This window comes from Mobula hypostoma, chromosome 10 (genome assembly GCF_963921235.1).
Source record: "Mobula hypostoma chromosome 10, sMobHyp1.1, whole genome shotgun sequence".
Lineage (NCBI taxonomy): Eukaryota > Metazoa > Chordata > Chondrichthyes > Myliobatiformes > Myliobatidae > Mobula > Mobula hypostoma.
Genome location: NC_086106.1, coordinates 37,350,488 through 37,366,561, shown reverse-complemented (window position 1 = coordinate 37,366,561; position 16,074 = coordinate 37,350,488).

Below are 16,074 nucleotides of genomic sequence, written 5' to 3'. Positions count from 1 at the left end.
TTTACAAAAAGCAGCCCAGCACATGCAGAGACAGTCGACTTTACAAAAAGCACAGCCCAGCACGTGCAGAGACAGTCGAGTTTACAAAAAGCAGCCCAACACATGCAGAGACAGTCGAGTTTACAAAAAGCACAGCCCAGCACGTGCAGAGACAGTCGAGTTTACAAAAAGCACAGCCCAGCACGTGCAGAGACAGTCGAGTTTACAAAAAGCAGCCCAGCACGTGCAGAGACAGTCGAGTTTACAAAAAGCAGCCCAGCACATGCAGAGACAGTCGAGTTTACAAAAAGCACAGCCCAGCACATGCAGAGACAGTCGAGTTTACAAAAAGCAGCCCAGCACATGCAGAGACAGTCGAGTTTACAAAAAGCAGCCCAGCACGTGCAGAGACAGTCGAGTTTACAAAAAGCACAGCCCAGCACATGCAGAGACAGTCGAGTTTACAAAAAGCAGCCCAGCACGTGCAGAGACAGTCGAGTTTACAAAAAGCAGCCCAGCACGTGCAGAGACAGTCGAGTTTACACAAAGCACAGCCCAGCACGTGCAGAGACAGTCGAGTTTACAAAAAGCACAGCCCAGCACATGCAGAGACAGTCGAGTTTACAAAAAGCAGCCCAGCACATGCAGAGACAGTCGAGTTTACAAAAAGCAGCCCAGCACATGCAGAGACAGTCGAGTTTACAAAAAGCAGCCCAGCACGTGCAGAGACAGTCGAGTTTACAAAAAGCAGCCCAGCACATGCAGAGACAGTCGAGTTTACAAAAAGCACAGCCCAGCACATGCAGAGACAGTCGAGTTTACAAAAAGCACAGCCCAGCATGTGCAGAGACAGTCGAGTTTACAAAAAGCACAGCCCAGCACGTGCAGAGACAGTCGAGTTTACAAAAAGCAGCCCAGCACGTGCAGAGACAGTCGAGTTTACAAAAAGCAGCCCAGCACATGCAGAGACAGTCGAGTTTACAAAAAGCACAGCCCAGCACGTGCAGAGACAGTCGAGTTTACACCCAGCACGTGCAGAGACAGTCAGGAACCAGCCAAAGCAGCCAGCACGTGCAGAGACAGTCGAGTTTACAAAAAGCACAGCCCAGCACGTGCAGAGACAGTCGAGTTTACAAAAAGCACAGCCCAGCACGTGCAGAGACAGTCGAGTTTACAAAAAGCAGCCCAGCACGTGCAGAGACAGTCGAGTTTACAAAAAGCAGCCCAGCACATGCAGAGACAGTCGAGTTTACAAAAAGCACAGCCCAGCACGTGCAGAGACAGTCGAGTTTACAAAAAGCAGCCCAGCACGTGCAGAGACAGTCGAGTTTCCAAAAAGCAGCCCAGCACGTGCAGAGACAGTGAGTTTACAAAAAGCAGCCCATGCAGAGACAGTCGAGTTTACAGCCCAGACGGTCGAGTTTACAAAAAGCAGCCCAGCACGTGCAGAGACAGTCGAGTTTACAAAAAGCACAGCCCAGCACGTGCAGAGACAGTCGAGTTTACAAAAAGCACAGCCCAGCACGTGCAGAGACAGTCGAGTTTACAAAAAGCACAGCCCAGCACGTGCAGAGACAGTCGAGTTTACAAAAAGCACAGCCCAGCACGTGCAGAGACAGTCGAGTTTACAGCAAAAGACAGCCCAGCACATGCAGAGACAGTCGAGTTTACAAAAAGCACAGCCCAGCACGTGCAGAGACAGTCGAGTTTACAAAAAGCACAGCCCAGCACGTGCAGAGACAGTCGAGTTTACAAAAAGCAGCAGCCCAGCACGTGCAGAGACAGTCGAGTTTACAAAAAGCAGCCCAGCACGTGCAGAGACAGTCGAGTTTACAAAAAGCACAGCCCAGCACGTGCAGAGACAGTCGAGTTTACAAAAAGCACAGCCCAGCACGTGCAGAGACAGTCGAGTTTACAAAAAGCAGCCCAGCACGTGCAGAGACAGTCGAGTTTACAAAAAGCAGCCCAGCACGTGCAGAGACAGTCGAGTTTTACAAAAAGTTTACAGCCCAGCACGTGCAGAGACAGTCGAGTTTACAAAAAGCACAGCCCAGCACGTGCAGAGACAGTGCAGAGACAGTCGAGTTTACAAAAAGCAGCCCAACGTGCACAGTTTGCAGAGACAGTCGAGTTTACAAAAAGCACAGCCCAGCACGTGCAGAGACAGTCGAGTTTACAAAAAGCACAGCCCAGCACGTGCAGAGACAGTCGAGTTTACAAAAAGCAGCCCAGCACATGCAGAGACAGTCGAGTTTACAAAAAGTTTACAAAAACAGCCCAGCACATGCAGAGACAGTCGAGTTTACAAAAAGCAGCCCAGCACGTGCAGAGACCGAGTTTACAGCACGTGCAGAGACAGTCGAGTTTACAAAAAGCACAGCCCAGCACGTGCAGAGACAGTCGAGTTTACAAAAAGCAGCCCAGCACGTGCAGAGACAGTCGAGTTTACAAAAAGCAGCCCAGCACGTGCAGAGACAGTCGAGTTTACAAAAAGCAGCCCAGCACGTGCAGAGACAGTCGAGTTTACAAAAAGCAGCCCAGCACGTGCAGAGACAGTCGAGTTTACAAAAAGCAGCCCAGCACGTGCAGAGACAGTCGAGTTTACAAAAAGCACAGCCCAGCACGTGCAGAGACAGTCGAGTTTACAAAAAGCACAGCCCAGCACGTGCAGAGACAGTCGAGTTTACAAAAAGCACAGCCCAGCACGTGCAGAGACAGTCGAGTTTACAAAAAAAGCAGCCCAGCACAGTCGAGTTTACAAAAAGCACGCCAGCATGCAGAGACAGTCGAGTTTACAAAAAGCACAGCCCAGCACGTGCAGAGACAGTCGAGTTTACAAAAAGTCAGCCCAGCCGTGCAGAGACAGTCGAGTTTACAAAAAGCACAGCCCAGTGCAGAGACAGTCGAGTTTACAAAAAGCAGCCCAGCACGTGCAGAGACAGTCGAGTTTACAAAAAGCAAAAGCACAGCCCAGCACATGCAGAGACAGTCGAGTTTACAAAAAGCAGCCCAGCACGTGCAGAGACAGTCGAGTTTACAAAAAGCAGCAGTTTACAAAAAGCAGAGCAGACAGTCGAGTTTACAAAAAGCAACCCAGCACGTGCAGAGACAGTCGAGTTTAAAAAGCACAGCCCAGCACGTGCAGAGACAGTCGAGTTTACAAAAAGCAGCCAAGCACGTGCAGAGACAGTCGAGTTTACAAAAAGCACAGCCCAGCACGTGCAGAGACAGTCGAGTTTACAAAAAGCACAGCCCAGCACGTGCAGAGACAGTCGAGTTTACAAAAAGCAGCCCAGCACGTGCAGAGACAGTCGAGTTTACAAAAAGCAGCCCAGCACAGTGGTTTACAAAAAGCAGCCCAGCACATGCAAGACAGTTTACAAAAAGCACAGCCCAGCACGTGCAGAGACAGTCGAGTTTACAAAAAGCAGCCCAGCACATGCAGAGACAGTCGAGTTTACAAAAAGCACAGCCCAGCACGTGCAGAGACAGTCGAGTTTACAAAAAGCAAGCCCAGCACGTGCAGAGACAGTCGAGTTTACAAAGCAAGCACTGCAGAGACAGTCAGCAGCCCAGTGCAGAGACAGTCGAGTTTACAAAAAGCAGCCCAGCACGTGCAGAGACAGTCGAGTTTACAAAAAGCACAGCCCAGCACGTGCAGAGACAGTCGAGTTTACAAAAAGCAGCCCAGCACGTGCAGAGACAGTCGAGTTTACAAAAAGCAGCCCAGCACGTGCAGAGACAGTCGAGTTTACAAAAAGCACAGCCCAGCACGTGCAGAGACAGTCGAGTTTACAAAAAGCAGCCCAGCACGTGCAGAGACAGTCGAGTTTACAAAAAGCAGCCCAGCACGTGCAGAGACAGTCGAGTTTACAAAAAGCAGCCCAGCACGTGCAGAGACAGTCGAGTTTACAAAAAGCAGCAGCCCAGCACGTGCAGAGACAGTCGAGTTTACAAAAAGCAGCCCAGACATGCAGAGACAGTCGAGTTTACAAAAAGCACAGCCCAGACAGTCAGTTTACAAAAAGCAGCCCAGCACGTGCAGAGACAGTCGAGTTTACAAAAAGCAGCCCAGCACATGCAGAGACAGTCGAGTTTACAAAAAGCACAGCCCAGCACGTGCAGAGACAGTCGAGTTTACAAAAAGCACAGCCCAGCACGTGCAGAGACAGTCGAGTTTACAAAAAGCACAGCCCAGCACGTGCAGAGACAGTCGAGTTTACAAAAAGCACAGCCCAGCACGTGCAGAGACAGTCGAGTTTACAAAAAGCACAGCCCAGCACGTGCAGAGACAGTCGAGTTTACAAAAAGCAGCCCAGCACGTGCAGAGACAGTCGAGTTTACAAAAAGCAGCCCAGCACGTGCAGAGACAGTCGAGTTTACAAAAAGCAGCCCAGCACGTGCAGAGACAGTCGAGTTTACAAAAAGCAAGCCCAGCACGTGCAGAGACAGTCGAGTTTACAAAAAGCACAGCCCAGCACGTGCAGAGACAGTCGAGTTTACAAAAAGCAGCCAAGCACGTGCAGAGACAGTCGAGTTTACAAAAAGCACAGCCCAGCACGTGCAGAGACAGTCGAGTTTACAAAAAGCACAGCCCAGCACGTGCAGAGGCAGTCGAGTTTACAAAAAGCAGCCCAGCACATGCAGAGACAGTCGAGTTTACAAAAAGCAGCCCAGCACGTGCAGAGACAGTCGAGTTTACAAAAAGCACAGCCCAGCACGTGCAGAGACAGTCGAGTTTACAAAAAGCAGCCCAGCACGTACAGAGACAGTCGAGTTTCAAAAGCAGCCCAGCACGTGCAGAGACAGTCGAGTTTACAAAAAGACAGTCGAGTTTACAAAAAGCAGCCCAGCACGTGCAGAGACAGTCGAGTTTACAAAAAGCACAGCCCAGCACGTGCAGAGACAGTCGAGTTTACAAAAAGCAGCCCAGCACGTGCAGAGACAGTCGAGTTTACAAAAAGCACAGCCCAGCACGTGCAGAGGCAGTCGAGTTTACAAAAAGCACAGCCCAGCACGTGCAGAGACAGTCCAGTTTACAAAAAGCAGCCCAGCACATCCAGAGACAGTCGAGTTTACAAAAAGCAGCCCAGCACATGCAGAGACAGTCGACTTTACAAAAAGCACAGCCCAGCACGTGCAGAGACAGTCGAGTTTACAAAAAGCAGCCCAACACATGCAGAGACAGTCGAGTTTACAAAAAGCAGCCCAGCAGTGCAGAGACAGTCGAGTTTACAAAAAGCGAGTTTACAAAAAGCACAGCCCAGCACGTGCAGAGACAGTCGAGTATTACAAAAAGCACAGCCCAGCACGTGCAGAGACAGTCGAGTTTACAAAAAGCAGCCCAGCACGTGCAGAGACAGTCGAGTTTACAAAAAGCAGCCCAGCACAAGCAGAGACAGTCGAGTTTGCAAAAAGCACAGCCCAGCACATGCAGAGACAGTCGAGTTTACAAAAAGCAGCCCAGCACATGCAGAGACAGTCGAGTTTACAAAAAGCAGCCCAGCACATGCAGAGACAGTCGAGTTTACAAAAAGCACAGCCCAGCACGTGCAGAGACAGTCGAGTTTACAAAAAGCACAGCCCAGCACGTGCAGAGACAGTCGAGTTTACAAAAAGCACAGCCCAGCACGTGCAGAGACAGTCGAGTTTACAAAAAGCAGCCCAGCACGTGCAGAGACAGTCGAGTTTACAAAAAGCAGCCCAGCACGTGCAGAGACAGTCGAGTTTACAAAAAGCAGCCCAGCACGTGCAGAGACAGTCGAGTTTACAAAAAGCAACCCAGCACGTGCAGAGACAGTCGAGTTTACAAAAAGCACAGCCCAGCACGTGCAGAGACAGTCGAGTTTACAAAAAGCAGCCAAGCACGTGCAGAGACAGTCGAGTTTACAAAAAGCACAGCCCAGCACGTGCAGAGACAGTCGAGTTTACAAAAAGCACAGCCCAGCACGTGCAGAGACAGTCCAGTTTACAAAAAGCAGCCCAGCACATCCAGAGACAGTCGAGTTTACAAAAAGCAGCCCAGCACATGCAGAGACAGTCGACTTTACAAAAAGCACAGCCCAGCACGTGCAGAGACAGTCGAGTTTACAAAAAGCAGCCCAACACATGCAGAGACAGTCGAGTTTACAAAAAGCACAGCCCAGCACGTGCAGAGACAGTCGAGTTTACAAAAAGCACAGCCCAGCACGTGCAGAGACAGTCCAGTTTACAAAAAGCAGCCCAGCACATCCAGAGACAGTCGAGTTTACAAAAAGCAGCCCAGCACATGCAGAGACAGTCGAGTTTGCAAAAAGCACAGCCCAGCACATGCAGAGACAGTCGAGTTTACAAAAAGCCCAGCCCAGCACGTGCAGAGACAGTCGAGTTTACAAAAAGCAGCCCAGCACGTGCAGAGACAGTCGAGTTTACAAAAAGCACAGCCCAGCACATGCAGAGACAGTCGAGTTTACAAAAAGCAGCCCAGCACGTGCAGAGACAGTCGAGTTTACAAAAAGCAGCCCAGCACGTGCAGAGACAGTCGAGTTTACAAAAAGCAGCCCAGCACGTGCAGAGACAGTCGAGTTTACAAAAAGCAACCCAGCACGTGCAGAGACAGTCGAGTTTACAAAAAGCACAGCCCAGCACGTGCAGAGACAGTCGAGTTTACAAAAAGCAGCCAAGCACGTGCAGAGACAGTCGAGTTTACAAAAAGCACAGCCCAGCACGTGCAGAGACAGTCGAGTTTACAAAAAGCACAGCCCAGCACGTGCAGAGACAGTCCAGTTTACAAAAAGCAGCCCAGCACATCCAGAGACAGTCGAGTTTACAAAAAGCAGCCCAGCACATGCAGAGACAGTCGACTTTACAAAAAGCACAGCCCAGCACGTGCAGAGACAGTCGAGTTTACAAAAAGCAGCCCAACACATGCAGAGACAGTCGAGTTTACAAAAAGCACAGCCCAGCACGTGCAGAGACAGTCGAGTTTACAAAAAGCACAGCCCAGCACGTGCAGAGACAGTCGAGTTTACAAAAAGCAGCCCAGCACGTGCAGAGACAGTCGAGTTTACAAAAAGCAGCCCAGCACATGCAGAGACAGTCGAGTTTGCAAAAAGCACAGCCCAGCACATGCAGAGACAGTCGAGTTTACAAAAAGCAGCCCAGCACGTGCAGAGACAGTCGAGTTTACAAAAAGCAGCCCAGCACATGCAGAGACAGTCGAGTTTACAAAAAGCACAGCCCAGCACGTGCAGAGACAGTCGAGTTTACAAAAAGCAGCCCAGCACATGCAGAGACAGTCGAGTTTACAAAAAGCACAGCCCAGCACGTGCAGAGACAGTCGAGTTTACAAAAAGCACAGCCCAGCACGTGCAGAGACAGTCGAGTTTACAAAAAGCAGCCCAGCACGTGCAGAGACAGTCGAGTTTACAAAAAGCAGCCCAGCACATGCAGAGACAGTCGAGTTTACAAAAAGCACAGCCCAGCACGTGCAGAGACAGTCGAGTTTACAAAAAGCAGCCCAGCACGTGCAGAGACAGTCGAGTTTACAAAAAGCACAGCCCAGCACATGCAGAGACAGTCGAGTTTACAAAAAGCACAGCCCAGCACGTGCAGAGACAGTCGAGTTTACAAAAAGCACAGCCCAGCACGTGCAGAGACAGTCGAGTTTACAAAAAGCAGCCCAGCACGTGCAGAGACAGTCGAGTTTACAAAAAGCACAGCCCAGCACATGCAGAGACAGTCGAGTTTACAAAAAGCACAGCCCAGCACATGCAGAGACAGTCGAGTTTACAAAAAGCAGCCCAGCACGTGCAGAGACAGTCGAGTTTACAAAAAGCACAGCCCAGCACATGCAGAGACAGTCGAGTTTACAAAAAGCACAGCCCAGCATGTGCAGAGACAGTCGAGTTTACAAAAAGCACAGCCCAGCACGTGCAGAGACAGTCGAGTTTACAAAAAGCACAGCCCAGCACGTGCAGAGACAGTCGAGTTTACAAAAAGCAGCCCAGCACGTGCAGAGACAGTCGAGTTTACAAAAAGCAGCCCAGCACGTGCAGAGACAGTCGAGTTTACAAAAAGCAGCCCAGCACGTGCGAGACAGTCGAGTTTACAAAAAGCAACCCAGCACGTGCAGAGACAGTCGAGTTTACAAAAAGCACAGCCCAGCACGTGCAGAGACAGTCGAGTTTACAAAAAGCAGCCAAGCACGTGCAGAGACAGTCGAGTTTACAAAAAGCACAGCCCAGCACGTGCAGAGACAGTCGAGTTTACAAAAAGCACAGCCCAGCACGTGCAGAGACAGTCCAGTTTACAAAAAGCAGCCCAGCACATCCAGAGACAGTCGAGTTTACAAAAAGCAGCCCAGCACATGCAGAGACAGTCGACTTTACAAAAAGCACAGCCCAGCACGTGCAGAGACAGTCGAGTTTACAAAAAGCAGCCCAACACATGCAAAGACAGTCGAGTTTACAAAAAGCACAGCCCAGCACGTGCAGAGACAGTCGAGTATTACAAAAAGCACAGCCCAGCACGTGCAGAGACAGTCGAGTTTACAAAAAGCAGCCCAGCACGTGCAGAGACAGTCGAGTTTACAAAAAGCAGCCCAGCACATGCAGAGACAGTCGAGTTTGCAAAAAGCACAGCCCAGCACATGCAGAGACAGTCGAGTTTACAAAAAGCAGCCCAGCACATGCAGAGACAGTCGAGTTTACAAAAAGCAGCCCAGCACATGCAGAGACAGTCGAGTTTACAAAAAGCACAGCCCAGCACGTGCAGAGACAGTCGAGTTTACAAAAAGCAGCCCAGCACGTGCAGAGACAGTCGAGTTTACAAAAAGCACAGCCCAGCACAGTGCAGAGACAGTCGAGTTTACAAAAAGCAGCCCAGCACGTGCAGAGACAGTCGAGTTTACAAAAAGCAGCCCAGCACGTGCAGAGACAGTCGAGTTTACAAAAAGCACAGCCCAGCACGTGCAGAGACAGTCGAGTTTACAAAAAGCAGCCCAGCACGTGCAGAGACAGTCGAGTTTACAAAAAGCAGCCAAGCACGTGCAGAGACAGTCGAGTTTACAAAAAGCAACCCAGCACGTGCAGAGACAGTCGAGTTTACAAAAAGCACAGCCCAGCACGTGCAGAGACAGTCGAGTTTACAAAAAGCAGCCAAGCACGTGCAGAGACAGTCGAGTTTACAAAAAGCACAGCCCAGCACGTGCAGAGACAGTCGAGTTTACAAAAAGCACAGCCCAGCACGTGCAGAGACAGTCCAGTTTACAAAAAGCAGCCCAGCACATCCAGAGACAGTCGAGTTTACAAAAAGCAGCCCAGCACATGCAGAGACAGTCGACTTTACAAAAAGCACAGCCCAGCACGTGCAGAGACAGTCGAGTTTACAAAAAGCAGCCCAACACATGCAGAGACAGTCGAGTTTACAAAAAGCACAGCCCAGCACGTGCAGAGACAGTCGAGTTTACAAAAAGCACAGCCCAGCACGTGCAGAGACAGTCGAGTTTACAAAAAGCAGCCCAGCACGTGCAGAGACAGTCGAGTTTACAAAAAGCAGCCCAGCACATGCAGAGACAGTCGAGTTTACAAAAAGCACAGCCCAGCACATGCAGAGACAGTCGAGTTTACAAAAAGCAGCCCAGCACGTGCAGAGACAGTCGAGTTTACAAAAAGCACAGCCCAGCACATGCAGAGACAGTCGAGTTTACAAAAAGCAGCCCAGCACGTGCAGAGACAGTCGAGTTTACAAAAAGCAGCCCATCACGTGCAGAGACAGTCGAGTTTACAAAAAGCAGCCCAGCACGTGCAGAGACAGTCGAGTTTACAAAAAGCACAGCCCAGCACGTGCAGAGACAGTCGAGTTTACAAAAAGCACAGCCCAGCACGTGCAGAGACAGTCGAGTTTACAAAAAGCAGCCAAGCACGTGCAGAGACAGTCGAGTTTACAAAAAACAGCCCAGCACATGCAGAGACAGTCGAGTTTACAAAAAGCACAGCCCAGCACGTGCAGAGACAGTCGAGTTTACAAAAAGCACAGCCCAGCACATGCAGAGACAGTCGAGTTTACAAAAAGCAGCCCAGCACGTGCAGAGACAGTCGAGTTTACAAAAAGCAGCCCAGCACATGCAGAGACAGTCGAGTTTACAAAAAGCACAGCCCAGCACGTGCAGAGACAGTCGAGTTTACAAAAAGCAGCCCAGCACATGCAGAGACAGTCGAGTTTACAAAAAGCACAGCCCAGCACGTGCAGAGACAGTCGAGTTTACAAAAAGCACAGCCCAGCACATGCAGAGACAGTCGAGTTTACAAAAAGCAGCCCAGCACATGCAGAGACAGTCGAGTTTACAAAAAGCAGCCCAGCACATGCAGAGACAGTCGAGTTTACAAAAAGCAGCCCAGCACGTGCAGAGACAGTCGAGTTTACAAAAAGCAGCCCAGCACGTGCAGAGACAGTCGAGTTTACAAAAAGCAGCCCAGCACGTGCAGAGACAGTCGAGTTTACAAAAAGCACAGCCCAGCACATGCAGAGACAGTCGAGTTTACAAAAAGCACAGCCCAGCATGTGCAGAGACAGTCGAGTTTACAAAAAGCAGCCCAGCACGTGCAGAGACAGTCGAGTTTACAAAAAGCAGCCCAGCACGTGCAGAGACAGTCGAGTTTACAAAAAGCAGCCCAGCACGTGCAGAGACAGTCGAGTTTACAAAAAGCAGCCCAACACATGCAGAGACAGTCGAGTTTACAAAAAGCACAGCCCAGCACGTGCAGAGACAGTCCAGTTTACAAAAAGCAGCCCAGCACATCCAGAGACAGTCGAGTTTACAAAAAGCAGCCCAGCACATGCAGAGACAGTCGACTTTACAAAAAGCACAGCCCAGCACGTGCAGAGACAGTCGAGTTTACAAAAAGCACAGCCCAGCACGTGCAGAGACAGTCGAGTTTACAAAAAGCAGCCCAGCACGTGCAGAGACAGTCGAGTTTACAAAAAGCAGCCCAGCACGTGCAGAGACAGTCGAGTTTACAAAAAGCAGCCCAGCACGTGCAGAGACAGTGGAGTTTACAAAAAGCAGCCCAGCACGTGCAGAGACAGTCGAGTTTACAAAAAGCAGCCCAGCACGTGCAGAGACAGTCGAGTTTACAAAAAGCACAGCCCAGCACATGCAGAGACAGTCGAGTTTACAAAAAGCAGCCCAGCACGTGCAGAGACAGTCGAGTTTACAAAAAGCACAGCCCAGCACGTGCAGAGACAGTCGAGTTTACAAAAAGCAGCCCAGCACGTGCAGAGACAGTCGAGTTTACAAAAAGCACAGCCCAGCACATGCAGAGACAGTCGAGTTTACAAAAAGCACAGCCCAGCACATGCAGAGACAGTCGAGTTTACAAAAAGCAGCCCAGCACGTGCAGAGACAGTCGAGTTTACAAAAAGCAGCCCAGCACATGCAGAGACAGTCGAGTTTACAAAAAGCACAGCCCAGCACGTGCAGAGACAGTCGAGTTTACAAAAAGCACAGCCCAGCACGTGCAGAGACAGTCGAGTTTACAAAAAGCAGCCCAGCACGTGCAGAGACAGTCGAGTTTACAAAAAGCACAGCCCAGCACATGCAGAGACAGTCGAGTTTACAAAAAGCACAGCCCAGCACATGCAGAGACAGTCGAGTTTACAAAAAGCAGCCCAGCACGTGCAGAGACAGTCGAGTTTACAAAAAGCAGCCCAGCACATGCAGAGACAGTCGAGTTTACAAAAAGCACAGCCCAGCACGTGCAGAGACAGTCGAGTTTACAAAAAGCACAGCCCAGCACGAGCAGAGACAGTCGAGTTTACAAAAAGCACAGCCCCGCACGTGCAGAGACAGTCGAGTTTACAAAAAGCAGCCCAGCACGTGCAGAGACAGTCGAGTTTACAAAAAGCAGCCCAGCACGTGCAGAGACAGTCGAGTTTACAAAAAGCAGCCCAGCACGTGCGAGACAGTCGAGTTTACAAAAAGCAACCCAGCACGTGCAGAGACAGTCGAGTTTACAAAAAGCACAGCCCAGCACGTGCAGAGACAGTCGAGTTTACAAAAAGCAGCCAAGCACGTGCAGAGACAGTCGAGTTTACAAAAAGCACAGCCCAGCACGTGCAGAGACAGTCGAGTTTACAAAAAGCACAGCCCAGCACGTGCAGAGACAGTCCAGTTTACAAAAAGCAGCCCAGCACATCCAGAGACAGTCGAGTTTACAAAAAGCAGCCCAGCACATGCAGAGACAGTCGAGTTTACAAAAAGCACAGCCCAGCACGTGCAGAGACAGTCGAGTTTACAAAAAGCAGCCCAACACATGCAAAGACAGTCGAGTTTACAAAAAGCACAGCCCAGCACGTGCAGAGACAGTCGAGTATTACAAAAAGCACAGCCCAGCACGTGCAGAGACAGTCGAGTTTACAAAAAGCAGCCCAGCACGTGCAGACACAGTCGAGTTTACAAAAAGCAGCCCAGCACATGCAGAGACAGTCGAGTTTGCAAAAAGCACAGCCCAGCACATGCAGAGACAGTCGAGTTTACAAAAAGCAGCCCAGCACATGCAGAGACAGTCGAGTTTACAAAAAGCAGCCCAGCACGTGCAGAGACAGTCGAGTTTACAAAAAGCACAGCCCAGCACATGCAGAGACAGTCGAGTTTACAAAAAGCACAGCCCAGCACGTGCAGAGACAGTCGAGTTTACAAAAAGCACAGCCCAGCACGTGCAGAGACAGTCGAGTTTACAAAAAGCAGCCCAGCACGTGCAGAGACAGTCGAGTTTACAAAAAGCAGCCCAGCACGTGCAGAGACAGTCGAGTTTACAAAAAGCAGCCCAGCACGTGCGAGACAGTCGAGTTTACAAAAAGCAACCCAGCACGTGCAGAGACAGTCGAGTTTACAAAAAGCACAGCCCAGCACGTGCAGAGACAGTCGAGTTTACAAAAAGCAGCCAAGCACGTGCAGAGACAGTCGAGTTTACAAAAAGCACAGCCCAGCACGTGCAGAGACAGTCCAGTTTACAAAAAGCAGCCCAGCACATCCAGAGACAGTCGAGTTTACAAAAAGCAGCCCAGCACATGCAGAGACAGTCGACTTTACAAAAAGCACAGCCCAGCACGTGCAGAGACAGTCGAGTTTACAAAAAGCAGCCCAACACATGCAGAGACAGTCGAGTTTACAAAAAGCACAGCCCAGCACGTGCAGAGACAGTCGAGTTTACAAAAAGCACAGCCCAGCACGTGCACAGACAGTCGAGTTTACAAAAAGCAGCCCAGCACGTGCAGAGACAGTCGAGTTTACAAAAAGCAGCCCAGCACATGCAGAGACAGTCGAGTTTGCAAAAAGCACAGCCCAGCACATGCAGAGACAGTCGAGTTTACAAAAAGCAGCCCAGCACGTGCAGAGACAGTCGAGTTTACAAAAAGCACAGCCCAGCACATGCAGAGACAGTCGAGTTTACAAAAAGCAGCCCAGCACGTGCAGAGACAGTCGAGTTTACAAAAAGCAGCCCAGCACGTGCAGAGACAGTCGAGTTTACAAAAAGCACAGCCCAGCACATGCAGAGACAGTCGAGTTTACAAAAAGCACAGCCCAGCACATGCAGAGACAGTCGAGTTTACAAAAAGCAGCCCAGCACGTGCAGAGACAGTCGAGTTTACAAAAAGCAGCCCAGCACATGCAGAGACAGTCGAGTTTACAAAAAGCACAGCCCAGCACGTGCAGAGACAGTCGAGTTTACAAAAAGCACAGCCCAGCACGTGCAGAGACAGTCGAGTTTACAAAAAGCAGCCCAGCACGTGCAGACACAGTCGAGTTTACAAAAAACAGCCCAGCACATGCAGAGACAGTCGAGTTTACAAAAAGCACAGCCCAGCACGTGCAGAGACAGTCGAGTTTACAAAAAGCAACCCAGCACATGCAGAGACAGTCGAGTTTACAAAAAGCAGCCCAGCACGTGCAGAGACAGTCGAGTTTACAAAAAGCACAGCCCAGCACATGCAGAGACAGTCGAGTTTACAAAAAGCAGCCCAGCACATGCAGAGACAGTCGAGTTTACAAAAAGCAGCCCAGCACATGCAGAGACAGTCGAGTTTACAAAAAGCACAGCCCAGCACGTGCAGAGACAGTCGAGTTTACAAAAAGCAGCCCAGCACGTGCAGAGACAGTCGAGTTTACAAAAAGCAGCCCAGCACGTGCAGAGACAGTCGAGTTTACAAAAAGCACAGCCCAGCACATGCAGAGACAGTCGAGTTTACAAAAAGCACAGCCCAGCACATGCAGAGACAGTCGAGTTTACAAAAAGCAGCCCAGCACATGCAGAGACAGTCGAGTTTACAAAAAGCAGCCCAGCACGTGCAGAGACAGTCGAGTTTACAAAAAACAGCCCAGCACATGCAGAGACAGTCGAGTTTACAAAAAGCACAGCCCAGCACGTGCAGAGACAGTCGAGTTTACAAAAAGCACAGCCCAGCACGTGCAGAGACAGTCCAGTTTACAAAAAGCAGCCCAGCACATCCAGAGACAGTCGAGTTTACAAAAAGCAGCCCAGCACATGCAGAGACAGTCGACTTTACAAAAAGCACAGCCCAGCACGTGCAGAGACAGTCGAGTTTACAAAAAGCACAGCCCAGCACGTGCAGAGACAGTCGAGTTTACAAAAAGCAGCCCAGCACGTGCAGAGACAGTCGAGTTTACAAAAAGCAGCCCAGCACGTGCAGAGACAGTCGAGTTTACAAAAAGCAGCCCAGCACGTGCAGAGACAGTCGAGTTTACAAAAAGCAGCCCAGCACGTGCAGAGACAGTCGAGTTTACAAAAAGCACAGCCCAGCACATGCAGAGACAGTCGAGTTTACAAAAAGCACAGCCCAGCACATGCAGAGACAGTCGAGTTTACAAAAAGCAGCCAAGCACGTGCAGAGACAGTCGAGTTTACAAAAAGCAGCCCAGCACATGCAGAGACAGTCGAGTTTACAAAAAGCACAGCCCAGCACGTGCAGAGACAGTCGAGTTTACAAAAAGCACAGCCCAGCACGTGCAGAGACAGTCGAGTTTACAAAAAGCAGCCCAGCACGTGCAGAGACAGTCGAGTTTACAAAAAGCAGCCCAGCACATGCAGAGACAGTCGAGTTTACAAAAAGCACAGCCCAGCACATGCAGAGACAGTCGAGTTTACAAAAAGCAGCCCATCACATGCAGAGACAGTCGAGTTTACAAAAAGCACAGCCCAGCACGTGCAGAGACAGTCGAGTTTACAAAAAGCACAGCCCAGCACATGCAGAGACAGTCGAGTTTACAAAAAGCAGCCCAGCACATGCAGAGACAGTCGAGTTTACAAAAAGCACAGCCCAGCACATGCAGAGACAGTCGAGTTTACAAAAAGCACAGCCCAGCACGTGCAGAGACAGTCGAGTTTACAAAAAGCAGCCCAGCACGTGCAGAGACAGTGGAGTTTACAAAAAGCAGCCCATCACGTACAGAGACAGTCGAGTTTACCAAAAGCAGCCCAGCACGTGCAGAGACAGTCGAGTTTACAAAAAGCACAGCCCAGCACATGCAGAGACAGTCGAGTTTACAAAAAGCAGCCCAGCACGTGCAGAGACAGTCGAGTTTACAAAAAGCAGCCCAGCACGTGCAGAGACAGTCGAGTTTACAAAAAGCAGCCCAGCACGTGCAGAGACAGTCGAGTTTACAAAAAGCACAGCCCAGCACATGCAGAGACAGTCGAGTTTACAAAAAGCACAGCCCAGCACATGCAGAGACAGTCAAGTTTACAAAAAGCAGCCAAGCACGTGCAGAGACAGTCGAGTTTACAAAAAACAGCCCAGCACATGCAGAGACAGTCGAGTTTACAAAAAGCACAGCCCAGCACGTGCAGAGACAGTCGAGTTTACAAAAAGCACAGCCCAGCACGTGCAGAGACAGTCGAGTTTACAAAAAGCAGCCCAGCACGTGCAGAGACAGTCGAGTTTACAAAAAGCAGCCCAGCACATGCAGAGACAGTCGAGTTTACAAAAAGCACAGCCCAGCACATGCAGAGACAGTCGAGTTTACAAAAAGCAACCCATCACATGCAGAGACAGTCGAGTTTACAAAAAGCAGCCCAGCACGTGCAGAGACAGTCG